Here is a 15,435-nt window from a genome sequence, read left to right as displayed (position 1 = left end):
AAAAAACAAAAGCATTAGTCTCACTTTCCCAAAACCTTTGCAGTCCATTATATGAAAAGTTCACTCCGCTCCTGGCAGATGACAAAATGGAAAAAAAAATATCTGGAGGGAATAGGGGCACAAATACTCAAAGTAACAAATGTTTCGAATGATTTATGTACAGCTCAGGTTACTTTACTTTTTGCCCAAGAAGGATTTTGGAGGAGGACAGTGGTGCGAACCCTGAGGCGAATTTTACGTTGATGCTCAAACAGCAAACAGGAGACGTTGACTAATGTGCTATGTGAGACCACCGCCATTGATATTTACCTCATTCCTATTTGCTTCAGTAGTGTCTCAACAATGTAATTGTGTTGCCTCTTCCCAATACACACACACACATAGCTAGTAAAGGTATGGGCAATGCTTTGGGGATTCAGTTATGAGTTTTCCTACAGGCCCACCCATTGGTGCCTGGCGGCAAAAGGGGTGAAGGTGAGTGAGACTGAGAGGGGTGAAGGTCAGACTTGGAGCTTCAGGCAATGTAAAAAGAAAAAAATGTGTTTTCACTTGTCTGACTGATAAACTATCATACTTTTAACATGCTGACAAAGACAAATGATGCATGGAATTAGTTTATTCATAAAATAATAGGGCCTTGCTTGACTGTTGTAAATGCATTTAATAAAGGGAAGGTAGCATCCACGTTGTTTTAATGACTTCATTTTTTGAAAAATGACGTTGACGATCTGCACATATATTTTTTTATTATATTTTATTCTTATTATCAAGTTCCACTTTCTTTTGTGGGAATTAATTTGACAATTTTTTTGCATTGAGACATTTTTTTTTGTCATTTGAGACTATGAACTACATCAGAGTTGTTATTTGAAATGAATTACACATCACTATACATCAAGGGTAAGAAACATAGGGCTCCTGAGCCATATGCGGCTTTTTTGATGGGTGTATATGGCTCTCTGCCTTTTTAAATCATATTTTTTCTTCCTTAGACTCTTCTGCTTGCATTTTCTCATTGATAGTCATTGATTAGCAACGGTAAAATAATTTTCAGACTTTTTTTTTACTTTCAAAGTGGTGAAATGAATAAGAAATGCTCACATTTTCATGTATTTTTTACTTTTAAATTCTGAGTATAGCTCTTAAGGAATAATATTTGAAAATATGAATTGTTTATGGCTCTCGTCGTCAAAAAGGTTCCCCATCCCTGCTATACATAATAGTTTCCAAGACATTATTTATCATGCATTACAAATAAAATCTTGCTTTTTATGGTGTAGTTTTGGGATGGCGTAAAACTAGACTAGTTCATTTTGTACTGTAGAAATTGGCGCAACAATGCAAGCAACTTGGATATTAAAATGTGTTCCTCATGCAGAGACATGCAATGTACAAATGTGTTCTTTCAAAAAACCACAGTAAATGGGACCACTATGTTGTGTTTCATTCACAGACCCTGTTGATCCATTGCAGCTGCAGTCCCCTTTCTTCCTCATTTCGCCTGTCATCCCCGTGTCCTCCATGTCCCACACACCTGCTGTCCAGTGTAGCGTGGACTTACAGACAAGAGTTTGTACAGACTTATATTAACATCTGGACTGTTAAGGTAAAACATGGTGAGTTACCCCCACAAATCGGTTAATGTAGTCCATTCCTCAACAAGCACCCGTTGAAGAAAATTGAGTTCTTTGAAATGTTCTGATGTGTGTTGAGAGAGGTTAAGATGATCAAAGATGCAACTATTGAAAATAATGGCTTTGGAGCAATTATTTTTTTTAAATGTTTGGAAGCTTGCAGCTAGAGTTATTGGCAGGATTTTTTAATTGTTTTTCTTTCGCTTTCTCGAATAGACAGAATGTGACCCTTTCAATCACTAGAGACCGTATTGTTGGACTTTTACCGTTAAGTGGTTTTACACGTACTGTTTTTGAAATTACCAAGAAACCTTGTAACACATGCATATGGTAAATTATTTGTATGATTGGACCCAACTTTTGTCATAGAAAAACTTTCTCGAATTTTGCAATACGGCTTCTCACGGATGTCGTTTTTTTTAATGGTACTTGTAGTAATGTCAGTATTGCTAGAATATACCAACACTCAAAAGCTAAGCAAGGAATTTAAAAGCCATTTTGGGCAAACTGATTAACTGGTGTTGATAGATATTGTCAGAACTTGGAGTAGAAACATGTATTCCGATCAAAATTGCTATCTTCCGAGTGAACATGTTTCCCCACCATTTTCCTGCCAATTCTTTCAATCATTCAGCAAAATCAGATCAATTTTTTTATGCTTATACGTATTCACCTCGTATGGAAGCCATGGATATTCGCTAAAGGACATGAACCTTCAAAAGGAACATAGAATACAATAATTAGCCCTATCAAAGTATAATTTCTATACCCAGGGATTCTGGAAGGCCTTCCTTTTATTCTGAGCCAAGACTTGAATGTCTTTGAATTGAATAACATTTCTGCCCAAAGGGGAAACTCTGAGCTCCTGTACAATTAAATAACTGTGAAGACAAAATACCAATGAACTAAGAGTAATACAGACAGAGTGAGTACAAAGAGCCAATTACAGTACATCAATGTTTAGTGGTGGTCTTTCCAGTCTGTTTTTACGGCATTAGATATGAACTATAATTGTCTCTATGTAAAGTGTTGATTGCATGTAATCTCTTGATTTGACGGACATTGGCTTTCCTAATGCATAAATCCCCTAGAAGGAGACTACTGTAATCCTACACAAAAAAACAAGAGTTCATATTAAGTTTTGTTGACACTCAAGTCTGAGCTAAAGACTAGAGTTGATTGAAGTTTTGTCTTGCTTAGTAGATCAGGTACAAATGCAGGCATGTTTCTCTGAAAACAAACGACTGTGTATAAACTAACTGCGTTAAGCCCAACTGACAGAACAATTTGATTTTTTCATAAACGGATAGGATAAAAGCCTCTCCACCCTGTTTTAAGTAATCAGAGATTATAGGCAAATCTCATAGTAATGACAGGTTGGCATTTGAGTACTGCAACTACCTCTGAACTCTGCAAACATAACAAGGTCAAGGTAGAAAGGCTATCTTCAGCATTTTTAGCTTAGTCACATATGTATTCTTGTTTGCTTGGTAGTTTATTCACATAAAAACAAATGCTTGGGACTATTTTACAGTAATTATACTATGTTTGGTCATTCTCAAAAGAGAAGAACGTCTGTTTATGGGTCAATTTCTTGGTGTTAGGGACACTGTCCAAGTAGGACTCCCTTTTGTTGGGACTGACTCCCTCCTTCTTTCAGTCACTCTCTCTCTCTCCAGCTCTGTATTTGCCCACGTACACAACACACCCGCACTTGAAGGCAGTGGGATTACAGGATTTCGGAAAGGAGAAGTGAAAATTCCTGTTTTGGGGATCTGTTAAGGCTTAAGTTTCTTCACTGCACATTTTCTAGTGGGAAAGACTCCCAAGAGAAGATGACCGTCTGAGTGTCAATCCAACATTAGCCTCTGCTTGTATTTCTTGGAGCTTTTGGTGCCCTCAAAGAGGAGAAACAGTCCATTACACTTGCAATAATGGGTTAGAACAAGTGGCTGTTTTGGAGAATGACACTTTTTAAAGATCTAGTGAGGCAAAAGGTCTCGTCTTAGCATCTCAGCTCAGTCAATATAAGAGGCTTGTTCACATCTGTGTACTGTCTGACCAAGCTAGAGGCAGCTGCTCCCTCTCATTATGCCCTAATGGATGGATCCATTTCCCTCTGACCTCATCCATCCTCGTTTAAACCCCCTTCCTCTTATTTCTTCCACCGTTAAGGCACTGGGCCAGTGTGGAATAAAATGCAAGCAATCAAAATGCCTAAAAGATGCACAGTTGTGGGAATCTCACTCTAACAGAGGCATTCCTCTATTGTCATTAATTTTAGGTGACGTTAAATCAACTCAACAAGAGGCAGTTGTCACCTTTTGTTTTGTGTCCTTCCCATTTTGATGTCAAATGAAAGGAGGATGAGGAAGGGGTGTTTTTTAGATGTGCCCACCTGTGTTTGCCTCGGAGTAAATAGAAGACGTTGTTATGTGACGACAGATTGTGGTTTGTTCTTTGGGATTGGATTTCAAGTTTTTGGTTCTTTTGATTTTTCCCGCTAGACACGTGTGAGTCATTATTAGTGAGGCATCTCCAAAAATGTGTTTTGTTGGATTAATATTACTATAGATTTAATCTATTGCCAGATTTTTTTTTACACAATCACGTTTCGATGGAAAAAAATAATTACAAACTACATTTTGGCTGTTAGAAATTTGCAGTGAGCTTGCCATGTTTCCTCTTTAATCTGAAGTTCTTACTTCATAGTCTTTTGCTGTCCAAAACCAAGTGAGAGAGCAAAAATCAATGTTTCAATGACAAATTTAAGCAAAATTGTAGTACATGTATGACTGCCTCTTGCAGATGTGCAAAAACAAAACTCGTCTGATGACTTGAGTTACTCACTATATATGATGAACACTAGGAATTGGTTGTACATGCATTAGTGTCAGTGAAGGAGTGGTTAAAAAAAGGGAAAATAGCAGAACAGCAGCAAAACATTTGGTTGCCAAGCAACAGGGCTTTTAGAAATGGCAGAACTGAGTTATGAAGAGTTGAAGTCCATTACTCTCCTTTCCAGATCTAGTGTTTGGTCTTGTGGTGTTGGGGGTTGGGTGGGGGGGCGTGCTGGATGGAGAAATGTCTCCACCTGTCTGGATTTGTCAGGGCTAGTGAACAATAGCACAGGCTGTAACAGACTGTAAGGCCCTTGGGGTCCCAACACTTGCATATCAGTGGACCCCACAGACTGGGATAAGATGTAATGGGTTCTTAATACAATTGGATTCGTGGAATTTTGGTTATTATTTTTTAAAAAATCAACCAATTTGGAATGTAAAGTACTGGATTAAAAGCTACACAACTTATTTTCCATTCACTCTTGGATAAATTAAGTAAAAATGAGCTATTTGAGTTCTGTTACGGGGTTGACAATATGATTTATTTTAATGTATTGTCCTATTTCTAACCTGTAGGCCACATATGTCAAAGTGGCGGCCCGTGGGCCAAATCTGTCCCAACGTATCTAAATCCGAATTTAAAAAAATCTAAAATTATATCTAAAATGGTCCGGCCTATGTGGAAATCAAGTTGGTGTGTTATTATTATTATTTTTTGCTATGATTATACCAGGAAAAATATTAATAACACCTTTCAAAGTGATGCAATGCAGGTCTAAACAGCTGAAAATGGAGCCCCACGTAATAAACACACTGTGATGGATAACAATTTTCAGGCAATGTGTTCATGTTTTCTCATGATCGTTATCTTTTAGTTCACGTTTTGGGTGCAATTCTTTTATTAGTGATTGCAACAATGAGATTGTCAGTGTAGATATACTATGTGGAAAAAAAGCAAAGTGTTCACATAGCCTTCCAACAGCAATTTGAAAATATCACTCCCTTTGGAACAGCGCAACTAGAGCAAACACCATGCATTGTTAACTAATACTAGTCATTTGGAGGCTTAGCGGAAACAAGAAGCACATGTTACAGTCAAGAAACATTCCAACTACGGCAAATACCAAGAAGTCACATTATAGAGTACAACATGTTCACTTAAATGTAAATACCATTTGAATCTATGGGGGAAGTCCATATGCAACCTTATTTATTATATAATAATTATAGATTTTAGTATGTTATAGTTCATGTCTATTAGAAGGTAAAAGTTTCACAATTTGGAATGAAGGAATAAGGTATTTTTCGAGATATTTATATTTTCGCCACATACTTGGAGGTAGGATGTCTATTAGGGTTGGAGGGGATGAAATGTCAAAGTTGACAGAATTACCTTTGCTCTAAAAATATGTTTTCTGGAGGCTCTTTTTCTGTTCAACTGATGATATTTCACTGACTTTGACAAATTGGCCTGAATCGGACTGACAAATGTGGCTTGGTGCGTCATTTGAGCATGCGAACTGGATTAAAAGCCTTGAATATTCAGTTTTTTTATAGATCTAAAACAATGTTTATTTTAGATTTTTTTTAATATATATTTTTAGATTTAACTAAATTATTTTTGAACTAAAACCTAAAAAAATGATAAAAATATTCCAATTATTGATTTAAAAGGGGGAAAATCAGGAAATTTAATATACATCTATATTTTCATTTTAATTTGATCCTAAAACAAATAGTCGGCACTCATTTGCTTTCTCGGGCCCCACAAAATGATGCGGCGGGCCAGATTTGGCCCCCGGGCCACCACTTTGACACCTGACTTACACTATAAGATAATGCCCATTAACTATATTGCTTACAGAACTGTTAGCTAATCATCAGATCCCTATTTTTATGTTAATATATCAGTTTAAACCAGCTCATATTATCATGGCGCACTGAACTCATAATGTACACGTGACCTCAACGCTTATGAACATCCATCTTCTTACTTCATGGAGCTCGTGAGTCTTTGGCAAGCTCTGCCGACAATGTTCTTCAGACGCACTAAAACACACTTTAGATCTAAAGCGGAGTGTCTTTTCCAGCATCAGGTCAAAGCACCGCTTGAATGACTACCCAGCAACATCATTTCAATTCTGACATGTAGCGTGACATGAACCCGCATGGGTTTCTTGCTTCTGGAAGTATGCTTGACGTCATTACAATCACAAAGACAGTTATTTCCATAACTCTACCAAAAAACACCGACAATACTATGAGCAGTAACGCTCATCCATTTGTTTTTTTTTTCTTAGCAGAAAGTGTCACATTTCACATCCCTTCTCAGGTTCTTTTGAGTCATTTATCTTCGAAGACTACACTTGTCAGAAGCCTCGATTTCCTCTATGAGAGATTTTGTCAACTAGCAGCAAAAAAAGAGGCTAAGAGATTCATTTTCTGTTTGTTTTACGACCTTGCCAGAACGATCTATCTCACTCAAGAGACGGATTTATTGGAATCGATTCTTGTTGTACGTAACTGTGACTTAAGATACTTGTCAGGAGTTTGTTTTTTTAAAGATTTTGACAGTGACGTAAATGGCTAAATGCACATTATTAAAAACAATAGCAATAATCAATCGCTAGAATGGGATGTTACTCCTATTAAATGCTAATTTGTGACATTTAAGCCAAAAACCAATCAACACCTACCATTTCCTTGCTCACTTTTAAACATTTGGAGACAGAGGATCTTTTCACTTTCCTTTAAACAGCAACTCAATGGCTCCAAAACCTTAGTTGGACTTGGCCAATGGCTTATAAAGCTTCAAAGCCATGTTCACGGAGGGGAACAACTGCAGGGTTTTGGCAGCTCACGTCTCGCCGAGGCACGAGTGGAGATTTTCTGCCTGGCTGAGTGGGAAAGACTAGCGTATGGGGGCTCAGTGGATATTAGACAGATGTCAGCCACTCACTGCAGCTCATCACCTATCGTCACCCTTTAACTCCATAACTATATGGATGTCTTTTTTTTAGAGAGACTCTTTGGCTGTGTCTTTGATGGCCAGGCCATCTGATTGTCTTCCCATCTCAATGGCGTTTATTTGTTGTACTTGACTAGTGTCGAGGTTCTAATATATACTGGATGATAATAGTAAAATGTCTCACTGTATTTATCCTTGTTGTCTAGATTTTGCTTTAAATTTTTAACTACAGTAAGACAATTATTTACAAGGCTCTTTCTTGTATAATGGGTTATTTTGAAGTAGCCCTTGTAGACTTGAAAAGGGAACTTGATTTTTTTTCATCCAGAAACAACTTTAAGTTCATTAGTGCACTATCTACAACTGATTCAGAATTTTTGCAACTTCTGGATTCTCTACTTTTTAAGGAGAACTTTAGACAGAACATTTACTCCTGTTTTTATCTTATAGTACTCTAAATGAAAGATTACAGTAAAATCCCTCTTGTTAGTATTTACTACCATACCCCAACATGTTTTTTATCCTTTGAAATTCAAGATACAGCTTAGCCATTCTTATCACCTCGCCCGACAGACCCCCCAACTTGCCCACCCAGCCATACTACAATTTTTACACTTCAAGAAAGGCAGTATGAAGGCGACTATGTTATGTAACAGTGAATTCTTATCTATTTAATTTATGAATGTAGTATATACAGACATAAAAAAACAGAGTAAACTGGAAATATGAAATATTGATTGAGATAATCACACAATTCACAAATTTATATATATATATAAAAAACATTGCTATGGGGTAAATAACTCGGTTATGCATTACTGCCATCTACTGGTTCAGAAAACAACAAAATGATACTTTCTACCTGTGGAACGTCTGAGTTATATTCAGTTTTTCCACTAAAATTGCTGATTTGGGGAAAATATGTACATTGTATATTGAGAACTAATATATAACATATATTTGAAACCTTGAAAATTGATTTAATCCATTTTATTCTGATTTACCATATCAAAACAAACATTAAATGCTGAAACAGAATTGACAGCATAGGAACTTGAAGCTATTACATTGTATTATTAGTATCATGATTCATTTCTGCACTTTTCTCAAGGCCCATTTTCTACCATATGTATCTTTTTCAACCCCTTTTCTTCCAAAACACCTGCCCGCCGGTTGTTCAGTAACACCGAGTACTACAAGCTGATTCAACATTATCTGATCACGTCACCCTACCTCTTTTGTATCCGTAGTTTCAAGCTCTTGAGTGCCTTACTTACGGCTTAATTACAGGTATCAAATAATGGCTGCAGCTGGCGTAGGACTCTGTGTACAGTCCAATATCTCATAAACATTACATTATCACAGAAGGGGAGAAAAAAAACCCACAATGGGTTAGGCAAAGAGTATCTATATCCAAAGTAATGGCCACGTGCTATGCCAAATTGTAAGAAAACACGAATTGACTGGCGGCTTGAGAATAATCACACACTTAAAAGCAATAGGTTGATACACTGTATCCGCTGTCACAACAATTCACCTGCCGCCATCATTCAGCGCCGCCATTCAAGGCCTCGCCTTCGTTTTTCATCCGCCAGAGCAAATGGACGTGTCAGCACTTACTGTCCTGTATTGCTCGAACCTCAGGTGCAAAGTGGAGACACCCGCTGAACACCTTACCTAAGGCTTCCACCCCCCCAAAGCACTTTTTATTAAAAACCACAGATAAAAATGGCCGTCCTTGCCGCTTTGGAGCTTCGAGTTGGTAAACACAAAGCTGAAAGCTACCGCGGACTCCTTTAGAAAACATAACAAAACCACCTTTAACTGTAGCGACATGGCTTTCAATGCCATGCAAACAGAGATAATCTGACCTAGGCTAACCTCAGTGCCCACTGTGGTCATACAAGTGTAGTCTGATGACAGCTCCTGTTAAAGACTCCATTGTATAGACGTGGTCAGAGTGGACAAACAAGAGAATAGCAAGTACAACCACACAAGGCGGGATTATACTACGGTATTTTCACGACTATAAGGCGCACTTAAAAGTCTTAAATTTTCTCCAAAATAGACAGTGCGTCTTATAATCCAGTGCGCCTTATATATGGAAAAAAACAGACAACCAAACACGAAAAACCACCACTGCCGGATATTAAAAAAAAACACTTGAACTGAAACAATACTGTTAAATATGCAGATGCCATTTTAGTTTACAACATCTTCCATCATATTGCTCCTCCCCCACTGCAAGATTTTCTACAAAAAAAATCCAAAACATCAACAATGGCTGGCTCTAGAGGTGACTGTGTAGTGAGTGCTTCATACCTGGAAGTCAATAGCAATTACCGCGCACTTAAAAGTCTTAATTTTTCTTCAAAATAGACCAGTGCGCCTTATAATACAGTGTGCCGTATAGTCGTGAAAATACAGTATTTATTTTTATACTTTTTTAAATCTGGTTCATCCCACAAAACCAATCAATCTTAACAAATAGAATCTGAGAACTTGACAGTCTTCAGGTAGTACACGGATGAACTATTAAAGACAGGTGAAGCCCTAAGATATGAGCGTCTGGTGTTAGTGCCGACAGACATGTTGCTCTCAAAGTCTACGGGTGGACTTCTCGGCTTCCTCAAATGCTCCCGCCGCACTTTAACGATCATGCTCATTTGTCACAGACTAACTGCCGGAGCAAAGGTGCTGTTGTGTCTTGTCACTTTGCACAAGTTCAAAGCAAAGGAAATAAAATACACTTGTAGAAAGGAATTTATGCTTCAATGGGTTCTTGAAAAATCCTAACTCTGCTTTTTAGGGGGAATCTTAGTCATAATATATTCCGTAATAAACACCATAAATCACTGTGTAATGACCATAAAAATTGTACTTAAATGTTTTCAACAAAAGTGTTGATTTGCCACAGCCTTCACTATTTCCTTCCTAAAATTCATGCTTAATTTATCAGGACAATATTTTCAATAGTCCACATACAATATTAATTCTTTTAATTTTTTCAGAGTAGGATGATTCCTTTTTTTCATTGTGATTTTAAGACTCATTGGCAAGCCAATCAATGCTAATAGGTTTCCAGTTTGTTTGTACTAATGGTCGTTCATGTATCATACTGTAGTAATAGTCAATAATGATAATAAGAGCAATTTTTATTATTATTTCCCAGATGGAGATCATTAAGAATAATACAGACTTGAACATATGGATTAATACGTGACTAAGTGAGAATAATATAACAAAAATGCTACATTTGATGTTGCAAATTTGGCCAGACTGCAATTTTATGGAAGTTTCAGTATGACATCAATTGGGTTGTGCAATTCCACAATGTAAGACCAACCTGGGATTGAGCCCTCGACCCCAGAACTGTGAGGTCGACGCCCAAACCGCTTACCCACCGGACTGCCCACATATAATAAGTCTTTTCATATTAAAAAAAAGAAGCAGAGGTCATTCAGGTCACTGAGACAAAGGCCTTTCTAAGCAGAGTGGAAGCCCTGTGTGCCAGGGATGACAGATGCAGAGCCGCGATTGGCCTGTTCCCGTACGGATGGGATTTGCTGTCAACAAGTCCCAATTAGTCCAATCAGAGTGGAAGGAAACAGCAGAGAAAGGATACTTTGTTAGCGCGTCTGTTTGTGAAGCTGGAGGCCAAAACAAAACGTAATCGGTAGCCCATTCTTCCCATATCACGTTCTATGGCGGCGAATCAACCCAGTCTTGTCGTAGCATCGCTTTTGTTGACGCACGCAATGGCGAGCGACGACATTGTTTCAGCTTTTAAATGTTGCCGCTGATGTAAATACTGCTGCCTTCTGCTTGGCTTTTGTGTTTCTGAATGCTAGTCAATGAGCGCCACTACTTCCTGACACAAATATGTCATCGAGATCTTTTCAAATGGGGAACAAACACGGCCAATGACATTGGAAGCCGGCAGTTCACACTGGGATCCATGTGAGAACTTTTTTTACTGAGTGCCCCCATGAGGAAGGAAACAAACAATTGAATTCCTGTTGACTAGTAACCTTTAAAAAAAGATGAGTGAGGGGGAAAAAATGGAGAAAATGAGATGGACAGCATACCTTTATAATCTTTCTTATAATTAAATAGACAGGAAATTCATGATCACATCTGTATTCATTAAGTAAATAATTGCGGGATGACCTTGACCGGACTACTTATCATTCGGGACTGAATGAGTGACGGGACATTGATCCTTGACCCACGGAAGTCACGTTACTAGAAAGGAACTGAAGGTCCAATTCATGCTGAAAATAGTAGTAGTCGCGATAGCTGGGATGGCGGAGGTGAAGATGGACAGGTAATTGGGGAGATGGAGGAAAGATGTTCTTTGTCTTTTTCGGACTATACATCTTGTTTTATCTTTTAGTATATGTATGTAACGGTAAGCAAGGATAAATACTAGAGTTTATGTATTTGTTCCGTTCACTAGTTGCAGTATTTGAGTCTTTTGGCTTTGGAATGTCTCTCGAGAAAAGAATTTCTTGAAGATGAAAGAAGGAACAATCCCAATCTTAATCAATGTCCGTCAAACCAACAAGACGAGAAAAACCTAAAAAAAACAGATATAATAGATATAAAATTTAGATTTTTTGGGGAAAATGGATTAAAAGAACTGGATTAAAATCCCTGAATATTCCATTTTTTTTATAGATCTAATACAATGTTTATTTTAGCTTTTTTTATATACTTTTAGATTTTACAAAATTATTTTTGAACTAAAAACTGAAAAAATGATTTAAAAAATGACAATTATTGATTTAAAAGGGGGGAAATCAGGAAATTTAATATACATCTATACTCTTCATTTTAATTTGATCCTAAAACAGAAAGTCGGCACTCATGATTAACTTTCCCGGGCCACACAAAATGATGCGGTGGGCCAGATTTGGCCCCCGGGCCGCCACTTTGACACTAAATCATTGATCAATCTGTACAGTCCGATAAAGTCTGCTCCAATATCTGGATCAAAATGTATCTTGAGATCTAAATAGAAGATATAAAAGTTATCAAAGCTAGTGTTTTTTTCTTTAAAAAATGTTGGCTCATCTCCATTTTGAAGTATAATGCATCTTTTGTTATGATCCAAACACATGGTCTTACATAAGCAGGAGAAAATATTTAAAGGCCCGTGGAGAGTTGTCTTGGAGGTGGTATTCTGGGAAGATAGGGGACCAAATAGTATATCATATATATGGAGTGTGAGATTGACCTGTTTATTTTTCTGGTCACAGACATTTTTTAGAAAAACTCGTATGCAAACGAATGAGGGGCTAAAACTGCTTTAAATTTCAAACTTTTAAATCAATACCCTTCCCTCAGTGCAACATTCTAAGTAAAATTCACTAACAGTATAGTTTTCTACTTTGAATACCAACATTTATTGGAAGAAAATAAAGATTTCAAAATTATAAACAAGAAAAATAAGACTTCTTTAAGGCAGTGAATTCTACAAATCACAAAATAATATAGAAATGCATCTTAGAGATCATCTTTTTACTTCTTGAGTGCATCCTCCTTCAGGATTTTAACTCGCGGCGAAAACATAACAACCTGACAGTCAAACATTTTTCGGGGGAGGAGTTCATTTGGCTTGAAGAATGTGGAGCTGCTAGCTTTTGCATACCTATCCAAACCTGACAGTACTAAGGTGAAGGTCTTTAGGTTGAGATGTCCTGAAATTAGACACTAACAAACTTTGTGTACACTTTAATTTGTATTTTATTATAAGAGATATGTGTGTGATTCTGTGTGTCTCCGTCATATGAAATATACACCGTTTCAATTTTACTAAGTCCCTATATGCTATTAAAACAGCAACACTTGTGCTATTCTTTTCAGCAACCTTCATATAAAACTGACAAGCCCTTTTGTTTATTAGCTAGTCAGCCATAGAGTGCGTTGCCAGGTTTATTGCAACACTCACTAATGCATTCTACTTAACCACATTTATGCCTGTCATTGTTTTAATAATTGGCAGATATCCCAATATATAATTTGATTAAAAAAAATCTTGTTGAAGTATTAATTTATGTCTTAGAAATTACGAACATAGCACATTGAAGGAAATGATTCTCATATACTACTTAAATAATAAAATTGTAATATTCTATTACATTGACCTCTCCATGTAAAATTATTATTTTACATAAACAGTACTGTGGTGGGGTTTCAGCTATCCTCGCTAAATGAATAAACTCCACGTCCCCTGAGGGTTGTAGTTTGTAATTTATGGTCCCAGAAAAAAAAAGCTGCGACAAGGACTTATGGCCTGCGAATTGTTTGTGTTAGCTGCCCTGCAAAAGGGATCACATTGTCAGCTTCACTAGTGTGTGAATTAGAAAGGGAAAGAAAACTATCAAGCCAGTGTGTGGGTGTGTGTGTGAGAGAGAATATTTGTTGGAACGTGTATGTGTGTGTATTTGTTGAAGCCTTGGGGATATGGCAGTAGTCTTGTGGCAAAGCATCGCCATATGGTGAGAACATTTTGGAAATTAATGTTGTAATTCTTTGTCGCCAAAATAACAGGAGCCACTGAAATAAAGGAACATTTGCGTCAATTGCATAATTATAGACATAGTTGCTAAGTCAGTAATGGCTTGACAGATGTTATGACCAAAAACAACACAAAAACAAACAAAAAAATCACCACTAATGTTACATCAAGATGATTTATTTGGTGTATTTCAGCTTTTCCTGCCTAATTTGTGAATTCCAGCAAAATATGTAGTCACCACTATGCAATGAAATACATCTAAAGCCTTAAAGTGGTCTTCAACTTGGTTCCCAGGCTGTTTTTAGATGTGTTATGTCCATTGGCAATAGTCATAATGCCAAGGTCATGGCTTCTAGATGGCTTTTCCACTATTAGGACTCATTAAAGCTCATTAAACGTCAGCTGTTTGTCTCGCTTCTACTCATACATGATTATGGACGCATAACCTGAAAAGATGGATTGTCACATATGCTCACACAAATAGTCTTGCATCTTTTGGTTCAAACAGATAGCATGGCAAATGGAAGCTGTGGAGAGTTTGTAGAATCCAGTGTTTGGTAAACGGAGAAGGCTGGGAGTCAGGGTTAGTGGAGAGAAGTGGGCAAGAGTAGCAGGTGTTTCATTTTCAGGCCCCACTGGGGGCATTCTTCTATTCTCAACCATGGGCCAAGGTGGCGCGGCTGTCTGGAAACAAGTTCATCAACAGCTCGTGACACGAGATGAGGTATCAGTGGTGGGAATCCAATTCTGTTTCACTGACGACCTGTTGTTGCATACTTCTCGGGCACCATCCATTATTTTAAGAACATTCTGAACTTCTGCAGGAATCGCTGGCTTAAATCCTTGCTTATTTATGCTCAGAGGAACTATTGATTACTGGATTAGCATTAGTATTCTAATTCACTCTTATGGACACTTTGGAGTGTTGTATTTGACTCTTTGGCTACTAGATGCTGAGAGGATTTATTGCATTTTGTAATGTAGGAAGGTTCTGTTTCCCCCTTTTCATAATTTTCGGATGTTTTCCATCCAAATTGACCAATTTTAGCTTTATAAAATAATACATATATATTTTATGATTTTTTTTTTGTTGGAGCATTGAAAACCGTTTTGGAGTTTCAAGGCCGAAAAAAACTCCAGGAAAATGTTTATTCGCAGATTTGAATAGCTGTTTTGCGGAGGGTGATTATTTCTTCAAGCTGGCAAGAGATGGCGGCCCATAATGGAGTCTAATCGTTATTTTTTTGTGTTTGAAGTGTGTGCAGGGAGCATGGCCCTATATAATCAAAACGTTTTTGGGCAACCAATGTATTTTTGCTATTTCGGCCTGTGATGAGACCATTTTTATTTTCACAAAAATCCTTCTTTACGCATTATTCCGGTCTCGTATAGAGGTGAATATGAGACTAGTGGCAGTATTTGTAGTGAAGAACTTTCCTTTGTAGTTTCTCATTTTGTCTCATTAAG

General features: G+C 37.4%; 1 long non-coding RNA gene across 1 annotated transcript in view; it reads left to right on the top strand.

Annotated features, from left to right (window-relative positions):
* The window catches only part of LOC144195838 (uncharacterized), a 97,529-nt gene that overhangs the window by 30,634 nt on the left and 51,460 nt on the right, over positions 1-15,435 (top strand). Inside the window, exon 2 of the long non-coding RNA XR_013326167.1 lies at positions 1,454-1,616. This is a non-coding gene — a long non-coding RNA (uncharacterized LOC144195838). The remainder of the gene's footprint in view (positions 1-1,453; positions 1,617-15,435) is intronic.

The sequence above is a fragment of the Stigmatopora nigra genome, chromosome 4 (genome assembly GCF_051989575.1).
Source record: "Stigmatopora nigra isolate UIUO_SnigA chromosome 4, RoL_Snig_1.1, whole genome shotgun sequence".
NCBI lineage: Eukaryota > Metazoa > Chordata > Actinopteri > Syngnathiformes > Syngnathidae > Stigmatopora > Stigmatopora nigra.
This window is presented reverse-complemented; position numbering and strand designations above follow the sequence as displayed.